The 14,606-nt window shown below is 46.4% G+C and overlaps 1 protein-coding gene across 1 annotated transcript in view; it reads right to left on the bottom strand.

The window, feature by feature from the left end:
• The window catches only part of LOC307215643 (uncharacterized protein), a 76,626-nt gene extending 62,582 nt beyond the window's left edge, over window positions 1-14,044 (bottom strand). The window contains exon 1 of the mRNA XM_079975079.1: window positions 13,860-14,044. The gene's annotated coding sequence lies outside the window, so the exon portion shown is untranslated. The remainder of the gene's footprint in view (window positions 1-13,859) is intronic.
• Window positions 14,045-14,606: the final 562 nt, after the last annotated feature.

The raw sequence follows: 14,606 nt of genomic DNA, 5'->3' as shown, positions 1-14,606 counted from the left end.
ATGGAAAAGAACTGCAGTCTAGCCTTTTCCCTGATATGCTAGGGAGGTTGGGGGAAAATGAGGGGTTGATACTGAAGAGCACTCAATCATACAATATCCCAGCTGCAGTATGAAGTAATTAGTATAGAAGTAGTTCTATACTCTTGGTGCAGGTCAAGTTTCAGACCTTAAATGCCTGAAAAGCAGCTCTGAGGACCAAAGTAGATGCTATGCTAAAAACCTGGCTTGTGACGCACCAAGCCCACTGCAAGGCATTAGGAATCGATGAGTTCAGAAATCTCCCGGGACAGTACTGTATTTAAAAAGGTCAATGTCAAATAGCCAGCAAGCCACAGCACACTGCTAACGAACCGCATTCAGGCCGGCCAGTCACAGACTGTGCAGATCTGCACTGAACAAAAATGGCAGCCCCCACTTCCGGAGGCGGCGCGAACGGCAATGGCGGTCCTCTTCCTTCTGTGAAGAGGAAGCTCCGTGGGAAACGGGTCGTCCGCTATGGCGAAGCGGAGACCCACGTCGGAAACCCACAGGCAGCAAAAGCCTGTGGTCTCGGGACCCGGCGGGCGCCAGAAGCAACCCCTGAAACGTTGAAGGAACCCCGTAAGGGGCTCCGGAGTGGGGAGGGGGTAGCGGCGCTGTGGGTCGTTTCGCAAGCTACGGAGTGAAGCCGCGCTGCTGCTGCCGGTGAGCGCTGACCTCTTTTCCTGAAACTTCTGATTTGGAAAAGCAACAATCCGTGAGTAAAGAGGACTTTACAAAATTTGAGACTAAAAATTATTGAATTTGGCTGAAAGCGGAGCGACATAAAACAGGAAGTCCGTCTTCCACTGTCACTGAACTTCAAAGCAAAGAGCTGGAGGAGTGGAGGCAAAGAAAGAATTTTTAACCTAATCGATCTGAGCAACCGCTGAACTTTCTTGTAAGCAAAATAAGTACTTGATTTTATGCTCTTTACTTGCATCGTGATACCTTTCTTCTATTGGAAATATAATTTGAGTAAGAAACCCAGGTTCTGGAGCTGCCTGAGTGACTGAGCTGTCAGTCTGCAGATTTGGTTACTTTGAATTAAAAATTGCAACATTCTGAGGGAGTTTGGACTTGCTACTTTGAAGCATCACTTGAAATACCAGTTTGCACTGTTTGAAACAATATGGCTGTTAATACTAACTCTGCTTAAAACCTGCTATTGAAGGTTCCTGGACTTTAAACTTGATTTTAGCAATTTTACCAGAATTGATCTTTTCCCTAAAGACATTTTAAGCTCCCCCTAGAGGATTCGGGATTTACAGCAGTGACATTATTTTACTTTCCTTTCCTGGCCTCCTGTTTGACTGTTACCATCTGGGCTGTTGTTTTCTCATGGGAACAACTCAGCTTGACCTTGACTTTTAGATAACTCTGGAATGAGTGGCGCAAGAAAAAAGGGACCAAAAACTAGACAAACAACTTTAACAACTTTAACCGCAGCCTCTCAGGCACGCAGATCATCTGTACCTACTCTGCCTTCAGAAGAAGAAGCTGCTTCTCGGCCACAAGCAGGGGAGGGAGAAACTGAGCAATTACAACTGGAAGATATGGCCTCAGGAGCAACTGCTTCTATTTTAGAGAAAATCTACGAAAAACTGGAATATTTGGACAAGAGAGTAGAATCTCTGGATAAGAAAGCTGATGAGCAAACAGCTAAAATTGATCAAAACACAGAATGTTTAAATAGATTAACTGGACAAGTATCACAGAACGTACAAGCAATTGGAGAACTGACGGAGGCCACGGCAGAAAATCGGAAATTGGCTGAGGATACTAGCCAAAGACTGGGAAATTTGGAACAAGAGGTAAGACCACTCAGCAAACAAGTAGGTGAACACCAGACCTACCTCTCCATGATAGAACTGCGGAACCGGGAGAGCAACCTTAGGATAAGGTCAATACCAGAAGCGGAAGAAGGCAACTTAGCTGAGTTCCTGACTAAAGAGTTTTCCAAGTTTTGGAATTTAGAGGAAAAGGACTTTAAAATCGTATCAGCCTTCAGGCTTGGAAGACTTGTAAAGAAAGAGAAGCCCAGAGACTGTTTGATAACATTGAGATCAAAGGAGGAAAGGGATAAGATTTTGGGCCTACACTACGGAAAGTCACTGGACATTTCGGACAGAAGAATTGAAATTTACAAGGACATCCCTAAATAACTGTTGGATCTTAGATCTGACTATCTTGAACTGGTCAAATTGTTGAGGAGCAACTCAATTATCTTCAGGTGGGAATTTCCCCAAGGAGTATCTTTCACTTTTAGAGGGAAGAAGGTTAAAATCAGAACATTGGAAGACAGAGATAAATTTTTGACTGCATACGGAGAGGACCTTCAAAAGGGAATTGAATTACCCTCTGGGCCTGGAGCACCAGCGGTACCTGCACCCTCGGAACCTGAAGATCCAGTGAACAAGACACCACCCCCAGGAAAATAATCAGATTAATTCAGGATGTCTCTGCAACTCTTGAGTTGGAATATAAATGGCTGTAACATCCCAGAAAAAAGGAGGAAAATTTTTCACATATTAAAAAAGGAACAATTGGATATCATTTGCCTACAAGAAACACATGTGACTAGGCTCCACAGAAAAGTGTTAATAAACAAAAGACTTGGCCAGGAATTTATATCTTCGGACAGAGTAAAGAAGAGAGGCGTGGTGATATATGCAAAAGAGAGCCTGTCACCCAAATTCTTATTTAAAGATGAACATGGAAGAATTTTAGCAATTGAGATACAACATCAAGGAGAGAAGATTTTGTTATTAGGAATTTATGCACCAAATGAAGGGAAATCGGAATTTTACAAGAAGTTGCATGAGACAATGCTGGATTGTCTGGACTATGACAACATCATTATGATGGGAGATATGAACGGGGTCGTATCAACTAACATGGATAAGTCACAAAGCCAAAATGTTACAAAGGACGGCAGACTACCAAAGACTTTTTTTGAAATGACAGACAATATGGACTTAATTGACATTTGGAGAACGAAGAACCCCTTGGGAAGAGAGGGAACATTTTTCTCTGAAGCCCAGCTGACTTGGACAAGAATCGACCAAATATGGATAACTAGAGGTCTGGCACCCAAGGTCAGAAAGGTGGAAATCTGCCCAAAGACCTGCTCCGACCATAATGCAACGAAGATGGACATGACACTACTACCAACCGGCTCCTTTAGATGGAAGATGAATGACAATTTGTTTAGAGATCAGGAGATTGTTGAGAAGGCCCAAAAAGCCTTGAAGGACTATTTTGAGATAAACATGAACACTACGGTGGAAAAAAGAACTATCTGGGACGCAAGTAAGGCTGTAATGAGGGGGTTCTTGATACAACAGAATGCTGTAAAGAAAAGGAGACAAAATGAGAGGAAAGACAAGATATTGGAGAAAATCAAAGAATTGGAGAAGAAGTTAAGATCAAATCCGAAGTCACAGCCGACCCTGAGAGAAATCAAACTTCATCAAGCACAATATTCTAAATTGATAAACCAGGAAATAGAGTGGAAGATTAAATTAATGAAACAAAAAACTTTTGAATCGGCAAATAAATGTGGGAAACTGCTAGCTTGGCAGTTGAAGAGGAGACAAAAACTAAATACAGTTACAAATTTAGAAATTGAAGGAAGAAATATTCAGAACCCTGTGGAGATCAGAAAGTGCTTCCAGAGATATTTCAAAAGATTATATACTCAAGGGCCGCAAGATGAGGTTGAGATTAAACAATTTTTGGAAAAAAATGGACTAACAAAATTGTCACAAGAAAATAGATCAATCCTGAATTGCAAAATAACACAACAAGAGATTGAACAAGCCATTCAGAACATGCAATTGGGCAAATCCCCAGGGCCAGATGGGCTGACCTCCAAGTACTACAAGACATTAAAAGACTATCTGATACAACCACTGATGGAGGTCAGCAATGAAATTATGGAGGGGAAGAAGGCGCCGGAATTGTGGAAAGAAGCTTTTATCACATTGATACCAAAATCGGAAGCTGAAAAGACACAACTTAAGAACTATCGTCCCATCTCCCTTTTAAATGTGGATTACAAAATATTTGCAGACGTTTTGGCAAGTAGACTCAAAAAAGTATTAAATGAAGTAATTCATAAAGACTAGGCAGGCTTTCTCCCAGGTAGACACTTGTTTGCTAACACAAGGAATATCATTGACATTTTGGAACTTTTGCAAACAGACATAAATACAAAAGCAGTTTAATTTTTATAGATGCGGAGAAGGCCTTTGACAATATCTCTTGGAAATTTATGAAGGGAAATTTAAAAGAAATGGGAGTGGGACGGGGTTTTGAGAATGGGATTGATGCAATATATTCAGAACAAAAAGCTAAATTGATAGTTAACAATGTGGTTACAGAAGAGTTTAAAATTGAAAAAGGAACACGACAAGGCTGCCCCATTTCCCCTCTGCTATTTATTTCGGTTCTGGAGGTGCTCTTGAACATGATCAGAGGGGACCGGTTGGTGGAAGGAATCCAGGTCGGAGCGAAACAATACAAACTTAAAGCTTTTGCAGATGACCTAGTTTTGACCCTGCAGGAGCCAGAATCTAGTACAAAAAGAGTGTTACAATTGATTCAAGACTTTGGTCGGGTGGCGGGATTCAAATTAAACAAACAGAAAACTAAGGTGCTGGGAAAAAATTTGACAGATACAGAGTCAGAACGGTTTCAGAGAGAGACAGAACTAACTGTGGTTAAAAAAGTAAAGTACCTAGGGGTAAACATAACAGCAAAAAATCTGAGTCTTTTTAAGGATAACTATGAAAAATGTTGGTCTGAAATTAAAAGAGACTTAGACAGTTGGACAAAATTGAAACTTTCTTTGTTAGGCCGAATTGCTGCTATTAAGATGAATGTATTGCCAAAAATGTTGTTTTTGTTTCAAACACTACAGATTGTGGACAAGACGGAGTGCTTCCGGAAGTGGCAGAGAGACATCTCTAAGTTTGTCTGGCAGGGCAAAAAGCCCAGAATTAAGTTTAAGATATTAACTGACGCGAAAGAAAGAGGGGGCTTTGCCCTGCCAGACCTAAAGTTGTACTATGAGGCCGCAGCTTTCTGCTGGCTAAAAGACTGGCTACTTCTCGAGGACACTGACGTTCTGGATCTGGAAGGTTTTAACAATGCTTTTGGTTGGCATGCATACTTATGGTATGACAAGGTTAAGATCAATAAGGCCTTTAAGAATCATATTGTCAGAAAAGCAGTGTTTAATGTCTGGACAAAATATAAAGAAAATAAAACTCCAAGGTGGCTTTCACCGCTGGAAGCTAAGGCCTGAAAAAGATCCAATATGGAGGCCAAATGACCAAAATATTGGGAAATACTAGAAAAAGATGGAGACAATTGGAAATTGCAGAGTTTGGAGAAAATGAAGGATAAAGTGCGAGACTGGCTACACTACGCTCAAATTAAAGAAGTCTTTAAACATGACAAAAAGTTAGGGTTCCAGGTGGAGAAATCGAAGCTGGAAACAGAACTGTTAGAGCCTAAGACTAAGGTAGGGACGCAGGTGGCGCTGTGGGTTAAAGCCTCAGCGCCTAGGGCTTGCCGATCGAAAGGTCGGCGGTTCGAATCCCTGCGGCGGGGTGCGCTCCCGCTGGTCGGTCCCAGCGCCTGCCAACCTAGCAGTTCGAAAGCACCTCCGGGTGCAAGTAGATAAATAGGGACCGCTTACCAGCGGGAAGGTAAACGGCGTTTCCGTGTGCGGCTCTGGCTCGCCAGAGCAGCGATGTCACGCTGGCCACGTGACCCGGAAGTGTCTCCGGACAGCGCTGGCCCCTGGCCTCTTAAGTGAGATGGGCGCACAACCCCAGAGTCTGTCAAGACTGGCCCGTACGGGCAGGGGTACCTTTACCTTTACCTTAAGACTAAGGTACTTTCAAGAATGTATAACTTGCTGTTAAAATGGAATACACAAGATGAAATGGTTAAATAGGCTATGATAAAGTGGGCACAGGACATTGGGCACAACATTATGTTTGAGGACTGGGAAAGGTTGTGGACCATTGGGTTGAACTTCACTGCATGTAATGCTTTGAAGGAAAATGTAATGAAGATGATATATAGATGGTACATGTCAGGGAACTGCCATCGGAAGGACAGGTGGTGAGAAGGCTTCAGGAGAATAGGAGAGACACTTCTTCAGCAGAAGAGGGAACCAGTAGGGGGAGTGCGGGAGCTCCAAAGGAAAGGGAGTCGGAGGGGAGGCTCTGGGATACTTCCAGTGAGAACAGTGAGGAGGTATCAGGACACCCTTTAAGGACCCCCACCCCTCGCCGGAAACTGTCACGCAGGGAATCCAGGAGGCGCATGTCCGTGAAACAGCTTTTATGTTGGAAACGTTTCCGCAAACGCCCACTGTCAGATTCTACCAGCGACTGACGGAGCCACCCCGAAGGGCTCCGCTCAAGGCAGGGCTTCACTACACTGAGTGAGCTCTGAGGGATCAAGCTTTAACGCACAAGCAGCTCATTATCCCACCACAGCAATCTGACAGTCCCTGAAAGCAGCTTGTGCAAAGAGAGGCATCATGAGCAACCCAGCCGGAGCCGGAGATGGGGGAGCAGCTGCAGCCGGTCCTAGCCTGGAAGAAAGGTACAGGATGTTGGAGGTACAGTTAGCTCTGCAAACGGCGAGGCTTGAGGAGAGGAGGGCTCATGATGCAGAAAAGGGGAAAGCCGCCCAGCTCTCGAGGAAAGTGCCTGGACTGGTGCAGAAGTTTGGGGGTGATCCCAGGAATTATCAAGCCTTCAGGACAGAGATGCAATATGCCCTCAATCTGCAGTTTGATGATTTTCCTGATGAGGATTCGAGGGTTGCTTATGTGATTGGGCATCTCGAAGGCGGGGCCAAAGATTGGGTGAGGCCACTAATGGCAGCCAATAATGAAGCCCTAAGGGACACAAGGAAGTTTTTTCGCGCCATGGATCTGATGTTTTCCAGCGAGATTGAGCAGGGAGTGGCGCGCAGGCAGTTAATGGCGTGTAAACAAGGGAACCGATCTGTCCGTGAGTACTGGACTGAGTTCACCATGTTGATCCATAAATTAGGTTGGGATTTGTCAGCGGAACCGATACAAATGCTGTTCGAAGAAGGACTATCTTCGGCAGTGAAAGACGAACTTTCCCGGGGGCCCAGGGCGGAGTCTATGGACCATCTGACTAAATCAGCGCTGGCCATAGGATCACGCCAGGAGGCCAGAGCCTTGGAGAAGCGGGAAGGGAAAGGGGAGCGTTGGAGGGATTTCCGCATTCCAGAGATTCCAGAGCAGCCTTCTCTGCCAGCAGAGCCGATGGAAATCGGAACAGCGCGCGCGCGCGCGCAATTTCAAACCCCAGTGAAGGGCGGAAGAAGGAGGGAAAAGGCGCCAAGAAATGTTTTCTCTGCCAACAGCCAGGTCACTTTGCCAGAGTTTGTCCGCAAAGAAAGGAATGGCAAGGAATGGCGGGAGCTGTTGGGGAGGAGGGAGAAGGAGCTAAGGAGCAAGTAAAAGCCAACGCCTGGCTGCCACCGACGGGGCACAGCAGCCAGGCCAAGGAACAGTAAATGTGCCCACGCCAGAACCCCCAAGACCAGCTCTTGTAATAGAGGTATTGCTGGAGCTGGCAAACGGACACCCACTAAAGGTGAAGGCGCTATTAGACTCAGGCAGCTCCTGCAACTTTATGAGTAAGGAGTTTGCAGCCGCACATCAGATACAGACCATCCCTTTAAAAAATCCCCTGCAGGTGACCACGATTGATGGGAGGGCGCTGTTGGGGGGAGAAGTAAACCAGCAGACTGTCCCCATGACAATGAGGGTGGCAAGACACACGGAACTGATAGCGTTTAATATAGCCACTTTGGGAGGAGCGCCCATCATTTTGGGGATGAGCTGGCTAGCGCTGCATGATCCGCTTGTGGGATGGCATCAGAGAGTGGTTTCCTTTGGGTCAGCACATTGTATGGGACACTGCACAGAAAAAGGGGGCCAAGTAGGCACTCAGGCCACGTTAGCAAAGATAGAAGCAACGGATCAAGGTAGGGTACCACGAGAATATGCAGATTTTGCCGACGTCTTCAGCGAAAGGGAAGCAGATAAACTACCCCCGCACAGACCCTTTGACTGCCAAATCAACTTACTCCCAGGAGCACAATTGCCAGTGGGCAAGGTGTATGCAATGTCTGACAGGGAGATGCAGGAGCTAAGGGAGTTTATTGACAAAGACCTCAAGCGTGGGTTCATCAGAGAGTCACGAGCGGTGGGGGGTAGCCCAGTGTTCTTTGTGGACAAAAAAAATTCGGACAAACCGAGATTAATTGTGGACTTCCGGGCCCTAAACGCAGTGTCCGAACCCGTGACTTTCCCTATGCCCAGAATCGATGACATTCTGACCCGGGTGAGAAAAGGGAAGATTTTTACCAAGCTGGACCTGAGGGGGGCGTATAACCTGATACGTATGAGAAAGGGAGATGAGTGGAAAACCACTATGTTCACCCCCTTGGGAGCATTTGAGTACTGCGTTATGCCTTTCGGCCTCCAGGCGGGATCGGCAGTATTTTAATCATTCATGAATCACGTACTAGGACCATTGCTGTACAAGAACTGCGCTGCGTTCTTGGATGATGTACTGGTGTACTCAGAGGATGAAGAGCAGCATGTGCGAGATGTACGAGAGGTACTGAGGAAACTGCAAGAAAACCAGCTGTGGGTGAAACTGGAGAAGTGTCAGTTTCACACCAGGGAGGTGGAATTCCTAGGGTACCGGTTGTCGGACAAGGGGCTGGCCATGGATCCTAGCAAGGTGCAAGCGGTGCTGGAATGGAGGCCACCGAAAACTAAGAAAGATGTGCAGAGGTTTTTGGGGTTCGGAAACTTCTATCGGAAGTTCATCAAGAACTTCGCCCACTTAACAGCCCCCATCACGGATTGTCTCAGCAGTAAGAAGAAATTTGTCTGGACGGAAGAAGCGCAGCGAGCTTTCGAAAGTTTAAAGAGGGCGTTTGCTTCGGAAGAACAACTCTTACACGTGGATCTGCAGCAGCCGATGAGGGTGGAAACCGACGCGTCTGACAGAGCGGTGGGCGCCGTGCTCCTGCAGCCAGGACTGAATACGTCAGAATGGAGACCGTGTGCCTTCTTCTCGAGGAAATTGAACAAATCTGAGAGGAATTATACAGTGTACGACAGAGAATTACTCGCCGTCCACGAAGCGTTCAAGAGATGGAGACACCTGTTGATTGGGGCGCAACACAAGGTTCAAGTGCGGACAGACCACAAAAATCTAGAATACTGGAGGACAGCCCAAGTATTGAACCAGAGACAAGTAAGATGGGCGCAAGAGTTCTCCAAGTTCAATTTTGAAATTCGCTACGTGCCAGGGGCTGAGAATGTCAGGGCGGACGCTCTCTCCAGAAAACCTGAGTACTTGGAGGGGGAAGGAGGGGCGGAAGAAAGACATATCATCTCGGAGGACCACTGGGTTTGTGGGGCGGCATTGGTGGGGCAAAGAGAACTGGTAGAGGGTATTGAGAACGATGAATATGCCCAAGAAAAACTTAGGGAACTCAGGGAGACAGGTGAGAACGCAGGGGGTTTTGAGGAAAAGAACGGAAAACTATATTACAAAGGGGCACTCTACATACCAGATGGGGAACTAAGAGGGCGGGTGCTCAAACAGTTGCATGACAGCCCCACGGCGGGGCACATCGGGCAGCACAAGACCATGTGGTTGGTTACCAGGGAGTTTTGGTGGCCCAAGGTGCGGGAAGACGTGCGGGAGTATGTCAGGGGATGCGACAGGTGCCAAAGAGCAAAGGGAGAGAGGTTGGCGCCAGCAGGGTTATTAGAACCCTTACCCACCCCAGAAAGGCCATGGGAGATGGTATCCATAGACTTCATGACCGATCTACCGAGATCCAAAGGGAAAACCGCGGTCATGGTGGTGGTAGATCTACTAACTAAGATGTGCCACTTTATAGCTTGTTCACATGCAGTGACAGCGGAAGAAACCGCAAGGTTGTTTGTGAAGCACATTTTTAGGTTGCATGGCGCCCCCTTGAGGGTTTTGAGCGACAGAGGAAAACAATTTACTTCCAGGTTCTGGAGGAAACTAATGAGCATGTTGCATGTGGAGGTAAGTTTTTCCACCGCCAGGCACCCAGAAACAAATGGGCAAGCAGAAAGGGCAAACGGGGTTTTGCAACAATATCTGAGGTGTTATGTAAAGGACAGAGAAACTGATTGGGTAGACAGGTTACCTCTGGCAGAATTTGCCTACAACAACGCGGAGAACGTGTCCACAGGGATGAGTCCCTTTCTAGCCAATTATGGGTGTCATCCTCGGGCGTTTCCAGGAGAAGGAGGGGGGAGGTGGAGTGTACCTGCAGCGGAAAATTTTGTTGAAGAGATGGAAGCGATCCACCGTCAGCTCCAACTCAACTTAGAGAAAGCCAAAGAAGAATATAAGAAGCAAGCAGACAGAAATAGGAGGGAAGGCGAAACCATAAGGGTGGGTAACCGGGTGTGGCTATCCACCCAAGGACTGCCGTTCAAGGGAGGGTGTAAGAAATTGAGACCCAAACGGTTGGGACCCTTTGAGGTCATACAGCAGGTCAACCCAGTAGCATTCAAACTCCGATTGCCCAGTCACATGAAATTGCACCCAGTATTTCACAGGTCATTACTGTCGCTGTACAGAGAGGGACGTGAGTGGGGGGAACATGAGAGGGAGGTCACCCGGACACCCGTCATAGAAGAGAGAGAACGCAACATGGATGTGGCAGGGATCATTGATTCCAGGTGGAAGGGAAATCAGGTGGAATACTTGGTAGAATGGGAGGGGGAGGAAGAGTCAGAAAACACATGGGTACCGGCAGAGGAAGTCAAAGACGAGATTTTAATAGAAGCGTTTCATCGGCGTTTCCCAAGAAAACCACAACCAGTGGCAAGATTTAGGAGGGAACACTTCGGTACTACAGATGAGGAAGGGGAGTTTGAAGGGTTCCCAGAGTCGGGGGTGGAGGTGGAAACAGATTCCGACGAAGGAGAGGAAGATGGGGAAAGAGACGGAAGGCCGTGGTTAGAAGTGTTTGAATCCTCGGAGGATGAGGGGAGTTCCTTCCAGGGATTTCCGTCCTCGCCGCCAGTAAGAGAAGAGGCGGGAGGGGGTGAAGGGGGCCCTGGGGGGGAGGTGGATGTCAGGGAACTGCCATCGGAAGGACAGGTGGTGAGAAGGCTTCAGGAGAATAGGAGAGACACTTCTTCAGCGGAAGAGGGAACCAGTAGGGGGAGTGTGGGAGCTCCAAAGGAAAGGGAGTCGGAGGGGAGGCTCTGGGATACTTCCAGTGAGAACAGTGAGGAGGTATCAGGACACCCTTTAAGGACCCCCACCCCTCGCCGGAAACTGTCACGCAGGGAATCCAGGAGGCGCATGTCCGTGAAACAGCTTTTATGTTGGAAACGTTTCCGCAAACGCCCACTGTCAGATTCTACCAGCGACTGACGGAGCCACCCCGAAGGGCTCCGCTCAAGGCAGGGCTTCACTACACTGAGTGAGCTCTGAGGGATCAAGCTTTAACACACAAGCAGCTCATTATCCCACCACAGCACATGACCCTAGTTAAACTTGCCAAAATATACTATTTGTCTGATAATAAATGTTGGAAATGTAAAGAAAATGAAGGAACATTCTTTCACCTCTGGTGGACTTGCCCTAGAGTGAAGGCTTTCTGGGAAATGATATATAATGAGCTGAAAAAGGTATTTAAGTATACCTTCACTAAGAAACCAGAGGCCTTCCTTTTGGGTATTGTCGGCCAGAAGGTGTTAAGGAAGGACCGAACATTTTTTATGTATGCAACAACAGCAGCAAGGATACTTATCGCTAAGCACTGGAAAACCCAAGATCTACCCACACTGGATGAGTGGCAGATGCAGCTGATAGACTATATGGAACTAGCCGAGATGACCGGCAGAATCCGAGACCTGGGAGAAGAGAAGGTTGAAGAAGACTGGAAGAAATTTAAGATTTATTTAAAAAAGCATTGTAATTTGGTTGAATGTTAAGAAGGATGCTAGATCATAAATAATTGAGCACCACTAAACTAGATGGAATTAGGATGACAAGTGAGATTGAGGAAAAAACATAAACCTTTGGGAGGATTATTAGATTATATTTTAAATGAATGGGATATAAGAATGTAAACAAGATGATAAATTGCGGGTAAGAATTGACAATGATGCAAGTGGGAGCGGGAGACGTGAGGGAGTCCAATGAAGCTAAGAAAATATGTTATGATATATGTTTCATTGTATTTTATTTCTGCATTTATGTTTAAAAATTTTAATAAATATATATATATATATATATATATATATATATATATATATATATATATATATAAATGGCAGCCCTATGCTTGGCTCCCTCTCTCCATCCACAACCAAGCTGAGTGGGGCTGATGAGGAGCAGGAATTCAAAACATCTGATGGGTCCCAGGTTGGGGGAGGATGATCCAGGACAGTGTAATTCAACTCTGGGTCTCCACATGTTGTTGGACCACAACTCTTGTTCATTGCCTCAACTGGCTGGGCATTGTGGGAGTTGCATTCCAATCTCTGGGAACCCAAAGTTGAAGAAGACCGACATGGGATAACCTGATGCCACATGTTCTGCAACTAGCTGCAGCCACTAATAGAGCCAAGATGGGGGAACGCAGAATGGCCCTCCAGCTTCTTGGTGCAATTCAGCTGCTGAACATCCTGGGTTTCCCCCGAAGCTATTCTTTCCCATGGCCCCTTCAGATGTCACCTATCAAATGCTTGTATCTCTATATTTCAACAGCCAACAAAGGTCAAGCACACGGATCTCTCTCTTCCATGGTGGCTTTGGGATCCATTCTTTGGAACCAGAATACTCTAGAAACCCTGAACTGCATTTTATGTTCATCCCGCGGTGGTTGTGAGTATATGGGGTGGGACGAACCCCTTGCCTCTTTGTCACTGCAGCAATCACCTTTGCATACCATAAAAGTCATAAGACGTTCACAGATGAAACAAGGGAAGAAGTCCAGAGTTCAGGCAGTCCATTTGACCTGAGGCCGTTGTCCTGAGCAGTCCCTTCAGTTGGGGCCAGAAGCTGCTGCCCAGTGGGAAGAAATCCACTTTGATGTGGGGATCAGGCAGGCCTCAAATTCAGGTCCTGGCTACGGACAAGAGGCTGACAAGATATCTACTTAGCAACTACCGGACACAAACTTTTCAAACACTGCATTAGTCCCAGGAAACTTGTTTATCATTAGAGTACCACATCCGACTCCTTTCTTGTACAAATCTTTACTAACAGGAGGCTGAGCTCAAGCAGCGTAGCTACTACACGGAAAGACAAAGGTTGTGACTTATTCCAGACTACCAGTTTTCTTCAAGGTAGATGAGACGAGGACCCACCTGTTGACCCTGGCAGAGGGGAACGCTAAGAAACAAATCCAGCACTCCCATAAGACCTTTACAGGATATATCCACAACAACAAAGATCAAACCCAAGTTCAGAGTTATTAGTCACTCGATAGCATGATAAAAAAAGTAATGAACTTCACTCTACATTTTAAAATGGTGGGTACTTTTCTTTCTTCTCCCGAAATTGCCTGTCAGACCCCATTACAGTCTTGATTTAAATGTGACACAGCTCAGCTGGAATTCCTGTACAAGGCCCCACGGGAGCCTCTCTCCCTCTTTTTCTTTCTCTCCTATTCTTCTCCCAGGAATGTTGCAACAGAGCAGACTTTCCCTCCTTGTATCGTAACTTAGAGACAAGATCAAATTCCTTTACCTGACTGGTGTCACATCTTGAACTTTAAAAGGATCTTTTCCTGTAGATCTGGTGTGGATCCTCGCTGCTGCTCCTGGGGCCAGGTTAAAGTTTTTTCTCCTGGTTTCCCCGAGGCTGGAGGTATTTTTGTCTGTGTCTAACTTGTTCAGGTGAGTACAAATGAGCACACCTTCCTGAGTTGGGGAAGACAGGAAGTCAGGGAAGCCACAAGCTGATTGGTCTGCTTCAGAGTACAGAGTCTAGTGAGGAAACAGAGACTCCTAAGCTAGGTGGGGAGAGGAGGGAGGGAAACAGAGCACAAAGGAAAGCTGCGCGATAGAGGCTTGGGAGGCAAGTCAGAGATCACTGACTTCTATCTCTCAGTTGAGTGGAAACTGAAACACACCGATACTTTGCAGGGAGGAGTCCATGAGATGCCTCTTTGTAAGAGATTTCCAGATTGTTGTTATTGATCAGCACAGTGCCATCAATGTACATAGCACTTGACAAAGAAGCATCAAGCAAAAATGAAGTATGTTGCTTCTCCCTAAATAGGAACAATGAAGGAGAGATACTCATAGATGTCTGTTTAGTACAGACATGGCCAAACTTGGCCTTCCAGATGTTTTAGGACTACAACTCCCATCATCCCTAGCTAACAGGACCAGGGGTCAGGTGTGATGGGAATTGTAGTCCCAAAACAGCTGGAGGGCCAAGTTTGGCCATGCCAGGTTTACAAAGCCTGCCCCCCCTCTCTCTCTCTCACAC

The sequence above is a fragment of the Podarcis cretensis genome (genome assembly GCF_951804945.1).
Source record: "Podarcis cretensis genome assembly, chromosome: 5".
Taxonomy (NCBI): Eukaryota; Metazoa; Chordata; class Lepidosauria; order Squamata; family Lacertidae; genus Podarcis; species Podarcis cretensis.
The sequence above is the reverse complement of the archived record's forward strand: the minus strand, read 5'-3'. Positions and strand labels throughout refer to the sequence as shown.